The sequence below is a fragment of the Zonotrichia albicollis genome, chromosome 1 (genome assembly GCF_047830755.1).
Source record: "Zonotrichia albicollis isolate bZonAlb1 chromosome 1, bZonAlb1.hap1, whole genome shotgun sequence".
Lineage (NCBI taxonomy): Eukaryota > Metazoa > Chordata > Aves > Passeriformes > Passerellidae > Zonotrichia > Zonotrichia albicollis.
In genome coordinates this window covers 103106842-103119080 of record NC_133819.1, presented here as the reverse complement: position 1 = coordinate 103119080, position 12239 = coordinate 103106842, and the positions used below count along the sequence as shown (strand labels likewise).

At 42.4% G+C, this 12239-nt stretch overlaps 1 long non-coding RNA gene across 3 annotated transcripts in view; it reads left to right on the top strand.

The window, feature by feature from the left end:
• Positions 1-12239, top strand: part of LOC113459237 (uncharacterized) — a 37537-nt gene that overhangs the window by 914 nt on the left and 24384 nt on the right. For 2 of the 3 annotated variants that reach the window (XR_012581970.1, XR_012581968.1), the window contains exon 2: positions 3749-3827. This is a non-coding gene — a long non-coding RNA (uncharacterized LOC113459237). Of the gene's footprint in view, positions 1-34; positions 338-3748; positions 3828-12239 lie in introns of those variants that run through there. The other variant, XR_012581969.1, reaches the window with a different exon arrangement.

Genomic DNA, 12239 nt, shown 5'->3' with positions numbered 1-12239 from the left:
CTCGTCCCGGGGCGGGGAGGGGGCGGCCCCGCCGCTGGGCCGGCGGCAGCGCCGGACAGCGCTCGCTCCCACGGCGGGGGAAGGGGCGCCGGGACCGCCGGGCGGATCCGCGGGGCGGGGGCGGCGCGGAGCGGACACCGCGCTGTGCGAGCACCCGGGGCTTTGCCATCGGCTGGGATGGGCACGGGACAGGCTGGGGATCCCGTGAGAGAGAGAGCGGGGCTGCTCCGTCCTCCCGCGGCTGCGGGCACGGAGGTACCGGCTGGGCTGCGGCTCCCGGGGCCGGCAGGAATCTCTCTTCCCCAGGGATGCCAAGCGCGACTTCGCCGTCGCGACCGTAAGCTGGAGAGAAAGAAAGTTGGTGTGCGTCCTCTCTTCGAAAGGAAACCTCGGTGTAGTTACTGCTTTCCTTGTAAATCCGGCGTTTTATAAACTAAAGATGCGTGTCAGTGATACTTTTGGTGCTGCACTCTCCTGCACGCATTCCCCCATGTCTCTTGTTGACTAATTTTGCTTTTTTCTCTAGTCTTGGGCCCTGGTCATGCAAACACGCATGGACTTAATGTACCTATGAGTGACTCGTGCCTGAGTTTAATCACGGGACTTTCATTTGTGATGTCCTCTGGATAGGGATGTCATATTTTCCAGTTTATGTTTGGTCCTGTCGGCTCAGCAGTAGGGCCTCATGGCAAAGAATGTGTAACAAATTGGAGGAAATGTTGAGAAAATCAACATAACTACGTTTTGAACAGCTAAAGTGTTTACACGCTGCATGCTTTAAAAGAAATACAAACAATGTTGATTCCTTCCAAGTCCCTTGAGAGGGAAGAATAAACTTAATTTTCCTCAGTTATATAGGGAGGAAACTGAGACAGAAGCAAGTAAGTGGTGAGTCAGTCAGTGCTCTGGTGCCTTGGATTCCCAGGGTTACACTTGTGCCTTCACACAAATGTCTTTCCATCCCGAAGGGGTGGTTTCCAGAGCACTTGGTGGTGGTCTGTACAAGCCTGTAGTGATCAGATATCCTCCCAATGACCTGGATAGACATGGACAGAGAAAGGCAGCGTCCTCCAAGACACAGGTGTCCATGCACACGATCAAGTAACACTGGGTAAGGCTGTAAAATGCCTTTACCCCACGTTGGTTGCTCATCGTCTTCTCTTGTAGTTGCGACAGAGGTGTTTGTCAGGCAAGCGTGTGAAGGGAGGTGATTCATGCTATAGACACAGCATTGGGAAAAAGTGTTGTGTATCCAGGTCAAAATTCTGATTTTGCCACTTGTAACAATCGTGCAATAGCAGAGACACCCAAGTAATTTTGCTTTATCTGCAAGTTCAGTAAATGAGTCAGATACAATGAGCAAGGAAAACAACAATATCTACTCAAAATACAGTACAAACGTCTGCATTTCTGAATGTTGAGGACCTGTGATGTACTTCAGACCTGTGTCTGCTGGTTGCCTCCCCTAAGAGAAGTCACTGATAACTCAGGGTTATCAGTAACATGATGCTGGGTGTGCAAATGGGTGTTAGAAGGAGAAGGGAAAGGTGATGTGTGTGGGAAAGTGGATTGTTGGTTGAGCAGGTTATTACTAAGGGATCCTGCCTGGTGGAAGAAGGCAGTCTGAAGAGTCTCATGTGTTTGGCGTACACATGGGTAATATGACATGTAGGAAGTCTCCTAATGTAACTTTTGCTATTTACCTGGATATAAAAGGCAGGCCAGTGTCACTGTAAGCAGTGATGAAAGATTAGGGGTTTTGAATGTAATTGCTTAAAAGCAGCAACATCCAAAAGGAGAGGCTTCTTATAGGCACATTCTGTTTTACCATCCCCCCATCGAGCAACATAATAATTTGCAAAAAGATGAGACTGAGAATTGCCTGCAAAAAAACAATTCTTACAAAAGGCAGTTATCCCAGAAGGTCATGGTTTCTCCCTTGGGAAGTGACAGGCCTCTATGGCAGCAAACAGCTTTTCGTAAGAGGAAAGGGCAATGCCTTCACTGCTCCACTGGACAACTTTGTAAATTGGGCTCTGCTTGTGGTTTACTATCAGTGCAGCTTCAGATGTGATAATGAAACAAAATGAAATCAATACCCAGTGAGTTCAGATATGTGAGAACTTACAAAAGACAGCACAAACTATACTTTGTTTTTTCTTGTCTTCATTTTTCCCCTTGATTTTTTGTCATTTTAAGGCTATGTATTTTATCAGCCCAATGCATGTTATTTTTCTTTAAATATACCCAGTCCTACTTGTTTCATTGCCGTGTCCCTCTTCAAAATGTGCTGTAATGGGAAGCAGTGACAAATAACAGCTCTCTGCACTTTGATCTAGGCAGCATGTCACATCAGTTCTCATTAAAAATGGCATTAACCAATCCAACCATGACTTTCTGAACTGGAGCTCCTGGGGTGTATACCTAATTTAGGTATAATGCAATATCATTCACAAAGGCATTTCTCATGCATATTCTCAAAAATACCATAGAGGTCAAAGCATTTCAAAAAGGAAATCGCCAGCAGAAGTTTTCACAGAAAGGAGCAGTTTTGAAAGAAAAAAGCCAAACCCCAAACCTGATGGGAAATGTATTTTGTGACTGAGGCCCTCTGCAAAAAGTATTAAAATAGGAGGAAAACTAACTTGTTGGACTTGTTGTGTGACACTTCAAAGATCTAGGCATATCAGCATAGCACTTGTCTAGGTAAAGTGCCGACTGGTTGGCTGGCAGCCAATGCCAATCTGGTGGTGAAAGATGCTTGAAAGAGGGAGAGGATGGGAAAGAATGGAGGCAGCGAGTGTGTGGGACACTTTATGCTATGGAGAAGAATAGGATGGGGCAGCACAGCTAGGATTTACTAATGGCTATATTATGTTTTTAAAAAGAAGGGACGTAAAGATTTATTGAAAAGGAGTGGAGTGACTAATTCGCAAAGAATCAAGCGTCTGTCAGATTTCTGTGAATTGCCCATGGCAAAATAATCAAAATAAGTAGGGAGAAGTTTTTTTACACATCCAGCTTGAGCTAGAAGCCACAAGATAAGCCTGAAGACTGTTTGATAGAGAGAAATATTCACTATGCGGCTTCTTATTTTGGCTTCAGCTGCTTGGGGAAGAAGTTAATCTGTTTGACGATTTGAAAGAAATGGTAATTGGTTTGTTTCTTCCTTCTTTCTGAACTGAAAATGCCATACTTTAGGGGGTATAGCAGAAATGGGATTTATCCATTACTTCCTCTACTGGTTTTAAATATTTAGAATAAGGTGTTTAAGCTGCTGATTTTTTTCCTTATTCTTTGTTTAAAAAGTAATTGAAAGAACCTCTGGCAATATTTCCTAAATGTTTGGCTCCCAAATTATGCAGACTACTTGACTTTCCCCTACCAGAAATTTTTTTCTTCATTGCAGCTATTGAAGACAGTGGAATTTTATGGTTGCTTTAAGGGATGCTGAATCTGGGTTTAGTTTTGTCAAACATGTACCTGTGGTAAGTCTGTCCTGGAAACTAGGGCTCTGAGGTGGAGCAGATTACCTCAGAGGTCTATCCTTTATTGCTTTTCCCTGTATAGGTAGATAACTAATCTGATAAGTGTGTTTTGGAAATGAATTTATTTTAGTCATCCAAGACACAGTGCACGTGTTAAAGTCTGTTGCCTGGAAGCAAACATAGGAAGTATAGACCAAGCATAGTAAAATGAAGTTATTGTGGCCACTGTCTATAGGCTCTTTTCTCTTTTTTTTTTTCAGATACACAAAGAGATGTGCATGCACATGAAAACACAGAGCCCATCTGCTAGAATAGACTTGATGGTTTCACAGAAATGAGGTTGGTTATCCATATAAGGGGTTTTTTAAAGTTTTTCTAGAATGGTTTAAGAAGTAGATGGAAATAAAGGTATAAAATGATGTAAGAGTAGACCCTGCAGAGCTAGGGCCATCCCAGACAGAAAAAATCAAAGAAAGATGTAAAGAGCTCAAACTTAGCCAGTGGCTTTTCATAAAATTAGCTCTCTCCTTCTTGTTTCCCCACTCACTTCTGGCATTTAAAATGTGATTTTGATTTGACGATTCAGAGGCAAAGAGGAGCTTCTCTGTAGAATTACTTTGCTACAACCACAAATTTCATGGTGCTGTTGCTGTAAGCAGAGCTTGAGAGCCATGTCCAGCTCCCAGTGAGCTTGGCTGGGGTCTTGCCATTGACCAGAGTGAGGGGTGGATCAGTCCTTGGGAGAGGCTGTTGGAAACACCAACTGGAACACCCAGTGCTCATATGTTGGTGACATTCATCTGGAAGCACAGCAAACAGGGGCCAAAGGTGTTTCTTCACCCAGCATACAGGCAGCCATCCTAACCCTCTGCAGCACTGCCATCCATTCATGGCACTCAAATACCATGAAAATGGGTGTGGCAAAAATGTCTTCATAAATGTTGTTTGAACCTCCCGTTGCTTGCACAGTGGCTTAGTGATGTTGTGACTTAAGGGAAAGTAAACCACCTCAAACAGCTAAACCAGCAGATTGAAAATCTGTTGCAATCTGGGTAAAAAATGACCTTCTTATATCTTCTTGCTCTGAAGAGCTGTGCAATGGATCAGAGAAATAATGATTCTGATTGCTGAAGACAAAGGAAAACTTCTGGAAAAAATTAAATGCTTGTAGAGTGTTGTTCATTACTACTTAAATTTTGTCAGACTGAAATTGAACTTTGATTTTGATTAATTTCTTTGAGAAAATGGAAATTTTGGCAATTATGTATAAACTATCTAAAGAAGCAGATATTTCATTTCCAGACTGAAAAATACAGTAATGTGATCCGACAAGCTTGTGTTTAAAAGTCTCGAGTAGCATCTAATGCACCTGGGAGCTACTTTCCTAGTTTTTATTCTCCTTGTAGCTCTTTTGGGACCAATGCTTCTCCAGGTTAATAACATCCTTTGGGAAATGGGATTTTCATCCCTTACAGAGCACTGCCCGTGGTCTTCATTTCACTTGGCAAACTTTTGTAGCAGGGGAGGGACAAAGAGTAGGAAGCTGAATCTGTTCCAGGCAGCCCTGTTAAAAATAGAGCTGTTCCCTAGTGAGGGGAGAAGGAAGCCCTCCTGCCCTCCTGACCACATCTGAGCCAAGTGGCCAGCTGGGCTGGGTAGAACTTGAGTGTTGCCTTGAGGAAGCAGGTGGGAAATTTTCTTTCATGGTTTTGTTCAGTGTTTGTATTTGGTGATGGGTCTCTTGCAATGTTCATTAGATACACAAATGGCCAAACAGAAATTGAAAATATTTAAATTGAAAGTATATGTTTTACAGTGCTCCTGGGGTTTTGCAGCAGAGCTTTGGTCGACTTGTATCCAGTCTCGTTCTTGTGCTAAGGTTGGTTAATTCTCAGTGTGATGTTGCAGCAGCCACTTTCAATCTTGATCTTGCCTCGCAGCTCTGACAGTCCTGGTGTTCTGCAGATATCTCAGACATACCCAGGCTGCAGGCAATTTTTCTTTGCTCAGTTACAAAGTTGACTTTTGTTCAAAGCATTCACTGAATTTTAAACTCAGGCTCTCAAAACCACTCATATGTTCAAGCACAAGTGTATTTTATCAAAGCTCCATCCCAAAGGGGCCTAACCAACACTTTCAGCAATGACATACTGAAGGTGTCAGCATGGCCACCAAGGGCACAGTTGACTCCAAAGAAATGTAAAAGCATTTGTTTCCGAAGTAGTTTGCAAGTAAGGAGGAGGAGAAGAAGGAAACAACAAGAAGTCTTGGAGAGATGATTTCTAGTCTTGGCAGCTGATGTGGAACAGAAGCCTGGGGCAAGCCTCTGCTCTGGTTTGATGTGCAAAGCTGGTGCAAGCCACTCGCTTTCTCAGGGCCTCAGTTGCCCTAACAGTGGGAAAAAGTAGCTAATCTGTGAATAATGTCACCAGCTAAAAGGAATGTTTGTACAGTAAGAACTGTAACTTGGGTGAGAGCTCATATGCAGATAGAATGACATGAATATGGCTTTCAATAAGAAATATCACAGAATGGTTGAGGTTGGAAAGGACCTCTACTGTTCCTCTGGTCCAGCTTCTCTGCTCAAGCAGGGACACCCAGAGCCAGTTGCCCAAGGCTGTATTCAGATGGCTTTTGAATATCTCCAAGGTGGAAGTCTCCATAACTTATACAGGACAGCCTGTATATACATTGTCTCAGGGTATTCCCAATCAACTGCAGTAAGTTCTGAATTCCTTCCATCATTTCCATCTACTTACCAATGTAAAATGTGTGTTATATGCATATATTTGTATGGGTGATGTATGTACATATACAGTATGTATATATGTATAAAATATGTCTATTTTCTATATGCATAAAGTCTTTGAAACATCTGGATAATGCATTATCCATGCATATGGGCTTCAAGTCTATATGCAGCCAGCCAGCTTGCTGACTGCCTGAATAAAACTGCAGCCTTCCCAGACAATTCTGTGTGCAGCTGTAAGGGGTTCTATAAGTTACCTAAAAGCTGCCAGGTTCTGTTGAAAAACTCTTTATCTACTAAGAAAGTATTACCAGCATCTTCTTGGAGAGAAGCTCCAAGTTTCTCAGACCAGTGGCTAAATTACAGGTATTTTAGGTAATAAAAGGAATAGAGAAGGAGGAAAGGAAGGCACCAACCAGATGAATTCTAGCTGATTTCTTTCCTCTCCTATGTCTGTGCTTGGTACAAGAAGCAGGAATATAACAGCCAGGGTTTTGTAAGACAGGTCTGTGTTTTTTGTGGCTGATGCTATTTAGGGTTTAGAAAAGAGTGAGTGAGTAACTGCTCAGAGTAGCAGAGGGCTGCTCTGTCCCCTTTTGGCTTTTTGCCTCTCACAGGCAACTGTGCCAAGCAGTTGCATAGCCTCTGTGTCCAGAGGATCACAGAATCAATTTGGTTGGAAAAGACCTCTGAGGTCATTGAGTCCAACTTTCGACTCATCACTACCAAATGCCACATCCAGTTGTTCCTTCCATCGTCCATTCCAAGGACGATGACTCCACCACCCCCTATTCCAATGCTTAACAACCTTCTCCATGAGGAAAGTCTTTCTGATGTCCGACCAGAAGCTTCCCTGGTGCAGGATGAGGCTGTCTATGTCCTCTCATCTTTCCGCTGGTGGCCTGGGAGAAGAGGCTGATCCCCACCTGGCTACATCCTCCCTTCAGATAACTGTAGAGAGAGATGTGGTCTTCCCTGAGCCCTGTCTTCTCCTGGTCAAGAACCCCAGCTCTCTGAGCAGCTTGTTGTGGGACTTGCTCTCCAGACCCTTCACCATCTTCTCTGGATGTGCACCAGCGCCTCAATGTCTTTTTTGTATTGAAGGGCCTGGAACCAGACACAGGACTTGAGGTGTGGCCTCACCAGTGACGAGTAGAGGGGGACAATCACTGTCCTGGTCATCCCTCCTTTCGTGGCTTTTGTGTTTGGACAAAGTTGCAATTATCTTGTGGCAAACAGCACACAGAGGTACGTTTTCTTCCCACAATGGAAGGAATAGCAGCAGGACACAAGCCTTTCATCCCATCCACTGTTTGTGGTCCTGGGAGCTCCAGCACCCCTTTCCCAGCCCTCCTTTCAGCCCCTTCCCTTTGCACTGCTTCCTGGCCTTGCACCAGCAGGGATCACGGACCTGTGGAGAGTTATAAAACACACCTGGCAAAAGGGACATACTCACACCTGCATTGCCTCGTGTGGTATGGGGCTGTGTGTGTGGGATGCTCCAGGAGGGAAACAGAGAGCAAACATGTGCACCATGGAGCAGGTAGCCAAGGTGTGCTGACCCTTACACTGCTGTTTCTCTGCTGGACACTTGTGTGCACAAATAAACACTCCATGTGCAGGTGACCTGTGGAACTGTTTTTCCCATTGGAGTAATCGCAGCTACTCCAATTATAACCACACGTGTGTGCGACTTACTCCTGGCAGATAATTCAGCGATTGTAAAGCTATCAGGTTACTAAAAATATCCCCTTCAGCCCGCTCTTTAATTACTGAAACTGTTTCCCATCACATTACAGGAAGAAAAAGTACATTTGGTAGTAATTGTCTGACACGAAGGCGTATACACAAAGATTTCTCTGGTCGTCATACAAATGTGGTAGACTCCCTGAGATATTTTTAAAGGAGACTTTTACAGAGGTTGCCTCCATTGTGAATCAAGGCGCAGACAGCTGCTGCTGCTGCTTTCATTTTGGTCTCTCCCAAATCTGGAGGAAGCTGATGTGGTCAAAGTGAGCAGCTAGTTGATGAGACTGCGTTGATGCATGTCCTGGGAGCAGAATTTTCTTCTGAGCATTGTTGCGTGTGACATGGGAGCGAGCTGCCTGTGATGAATGAAACTTTTTAGAAAGAAGAGGAAGGGGTGAAGTTCATATCCACACGTCTTGCGGATTTTCATTCTTCCATAGGGGCACAGAGAGACATATGCAGTGAATGGGACCTGACATTTCACTTAAAAATTGTAAAATGTCTTTCTCTAGCTATGCCTATTTTTATAATTGTATATTATGAATGTAGACAATAACATGGCTAATGGTTTCTGGCAATGCCACAGGGTTCACATTCCTGTGGGCTAACACCTCCAAGGAATATGGGAGGAGGGGAAGAGGAGTACGGATGGTTGGATGTAAAGGGCCCTCTGCAATGTGCTCCACTACTCTCAGGCTCTCTCTCACTTGAACATTAAGATTGGGAAACCAAGAACTTGAAAGAAATTAATTTGATTGCTTACATGATTCGATTGCTTTCATGGTCAGCCATTACCAAACTGTTGTTACTCATTTTGTTACTGTCTGACATGAGTCTGTACTATTTGTGAACATCCCAAGCCTTATTTGACGTGCTTGTGCTTGGGTTTTGGGCATGTTAACAGTGTAGAAGCTTGCTCTGAAGAGCTGTGCATTCCTTGTTCACTGGCTCAATGCCTTAGATGTAAGCACTGGGAATGGTTCCTAGTGTGATATCCCAGGAACAAAGAGATGCATGACATTTTGCCAACACAGATGACCCACTGTGCTCCCTTCCAGCCATACCCATTCTGTGACTGATTCCGCGATTCTTGATGATGACAATATTTATCCTTTTACTTGTTATTTCTTCAACTTCTCAGCAAAACACTATCACCAAGTACCAGGTTGTTCCAGGTTTTGTCCAAGTTTATACAGTTCAGAAGTTTTGTACTGCAGTCAGTGGGAATTTCGCCTCTGATTTCAACAGAAGTGGGGAAGGTTCTAGGGCTAGTGACAAACCCTTTATAGCTCAGTCTGAAAGCAAGTGCAAACAACTAGAAGAAATCTCTTAATAATTTGCATGTTGAAACTTACATTGCATAAATGTGCCATTAATATCATTAATATCTTCCTGGAGATAAGATGCAATGAACTTCTTTGAAGACGAATTGCTCAACTCACCCTTGGCATGACTTCAGTGGAATCTCACCCACTTCTGACAGTGATTGATTTCGTCTGGAGCACTTTCCTCTGGGAGTCCAAGATGTCTATCTTTTCAAATCCACACAACCTAACATCAGAGAACTCAGAAGCAGGACTCTCAAGTTCCAGTACTAGCTCAGCCATGAACTAGCATTATGCTCGTTATCTCATTTAATTTCTGTGGGCCTTGCCGTAATCATAAATCTCACAGACATACTTATTTCTTGCAAAACTTATCGGAATCTCGCTTTGAAAGGTGTACTCGTGAAAAATTTAAATATTCACAAATTAAATGTTTCTAAAATAATTTGCAAGCAGAGAAGGAGGATTCATTCCCACAAAAAGGAAAGGAGGAGATGTTCCCTGAGGCTGTTGTATAAATTTTTGGTAGTGTCTAATATGGTAGAATAGCAAAAAATATTCTTGATATGTTTGTTTGCAACAGAAAGGAGGCTCTGTCCTCAGCTTTCTCTGTTGTTGTATTGGTGCTTGTCTGTGTTTTAACTTATGAAAGTTAAAAGCATTACTACTGTAGTAGGAAAAGTGGCAACAGTCCAGGCTTGAGCATGAGTTGTGATGGGCTGCATTTAAAATTTTTCACATTTGACATGGAACGAAAAATTCTCTATGCAAATGTTAGTTTTAGAAAACAATGCCAATGTTGTAATCCTTTATGCTAAATGAACAACTGGGTTTCTTTAACCCACTTTTATGCTTCCTTGATGCTGGTTCAGATCTGTTTTGGGCCTGAAGTGGCTTTAAGTGTTCATTTTCAAAGTCTGAAGTTTTAATATTTTGTAGGCTTTGCATCTTGCCTCCAAGAAGGTATGAATGAGGGTGGGAATGGGCACATTTCCATGGTCTAAGTGTCAAGCAAATTTGCCTTCATTGCAGTAGTCCAACATGGACTTTAGGAGTGGAGTCCTTTGCTTCTGTACTTTGCGTCCTCTCTTTTCATACCTTGAATTTATGTTCTAGGTACTCAGGCTCCTTTTCCTCTCTGTGATGGTAACACCAAGGGATCCGTGGTCTAACCTGACCTCTTGCTAAACAGAAGGGCTTTATTTAATGGTGCAGTCACTTGCTGCTGAAGTTGAAAGAACCATTACTTGTCTAAACAGTCTCAGAGACTTGGACACAGAAAGACAATTCAAAACATCCACAGGCAAAAAAATATTTTATTATAATGATAGAGGGAGTGGCATCTCAGAGATATGGTGGCATTTAACACTTGGAGAGATCTGTTAACAAGAGAAGTTTTATAAGCTGTTTGTAAAGAAATATTTATCTGCTGGTGAAGGACACTTAATAAATCGCTGCAGCTGAGGAAATGCTAGGTAGAATGGGGTACAGTTTATCATACAAACTACACTGTATTCTGTTACTATTTATCTACTGCATCTGAATATTAGTGTTAAAATACTTAAGGTATATCTTAAGGTCTACTCATATATATATATATATATATATATATATATATACACATCCAAACACATACACATATATATATGCATCTATGCCAAATCCTTTTATGTCTGAACTGTAGATTGTGTCACAAGATTAAACAGCTTGGTTTTGTAAAACTAAAATAAAACATCTGTTTGGAAAGGCCCTGGCATTGTAAGAAATTTTTGCAGGCTGGATCTGCATTCAATGAACATTAACCCACATAAGTTTTTATAATTATTTCAACTCAAATAATCTTATCACATACATTCAGAAACTGAAGCTTAAGGAACTGTTGAACTTAAGCAAAGGCTTCTCCTGAATTGGAGTTGTTATGTTGTGTAGCTTTCTCTATGGTAATCTGTTGTTTTCACTAGCTTCTAATTTTCTGAGCTGCTTTAGTCAACTCCCTACTTTGGGGTGAAATATGTTTTTCAATGATTTAAGCAAGAAATTACTAACTTTTCACCACATCTGTGAAATGCAAGAGAAAAATTTTGCCTTACTTACCACAAAATCCTGTCTGTGAACCTAGTGAAGGGACTTGGGGATAAAACTGGGGACCTGGGGATCAAAGCCCTCTTATACAACCAAGCATCTTTAAGAAATATTTATTAGGCATACAGAAAAATGTTACTCCACCTTGAGGAATTAAAATTAATGTGCATTTAAAAAATAATCTACATTTTAATCTCAGGTCTTACAATCAGGTCTTGGTACCCAGCTTTCTGGGGATGCTCAGCAGTGTTTTGTCTGCAAGACATCCTTACTTCCCAGACTGAAATGATTCCAGATTCTGTTCAGTTGTGTTTCCTGGTGAGCATAGGATATATTTACCCATCTGGGACAATCCCTTTATGATCTACCAGGGAGAAACACATTGTAATTGCCACGCTTTCTTACTGGCTGTCTGATGTACTGCTCGGCAGCAATGGAACAGCACAGCGGGTGGAGGGCTGCTTCTCCTCTGGAAATCAGATCACTTCATGTTGCACCATCATTTCTCAGTCCTTTCTGTATTCCCCTCAGATAAGATAACTCAGTTTTGAATGCTTGCTCTGGGAGCAGAGCAAGGACAAAGAAAACTGTTGTCTTTTCATCAACATACCACAATATGTGTCAGGGCAAAGAAATGTGGGCTCTGGAAAGTGTTTTTACTTTATCTGCCTGAGTAGAAATGAAAGCAGAAAAATAGCAAATTGCAGTTGTGAAAAATGTCACCGTTTTTCAGCTATAATTGTCCCTCAGTAAAATGCACAAACTGGGAAGCATGAGTGATCCAGTTGTGTGAGTGTTTCAGCATGGAGCAGGCTGGGTGTCAATGCTGTATGCATTTCCCTTTTG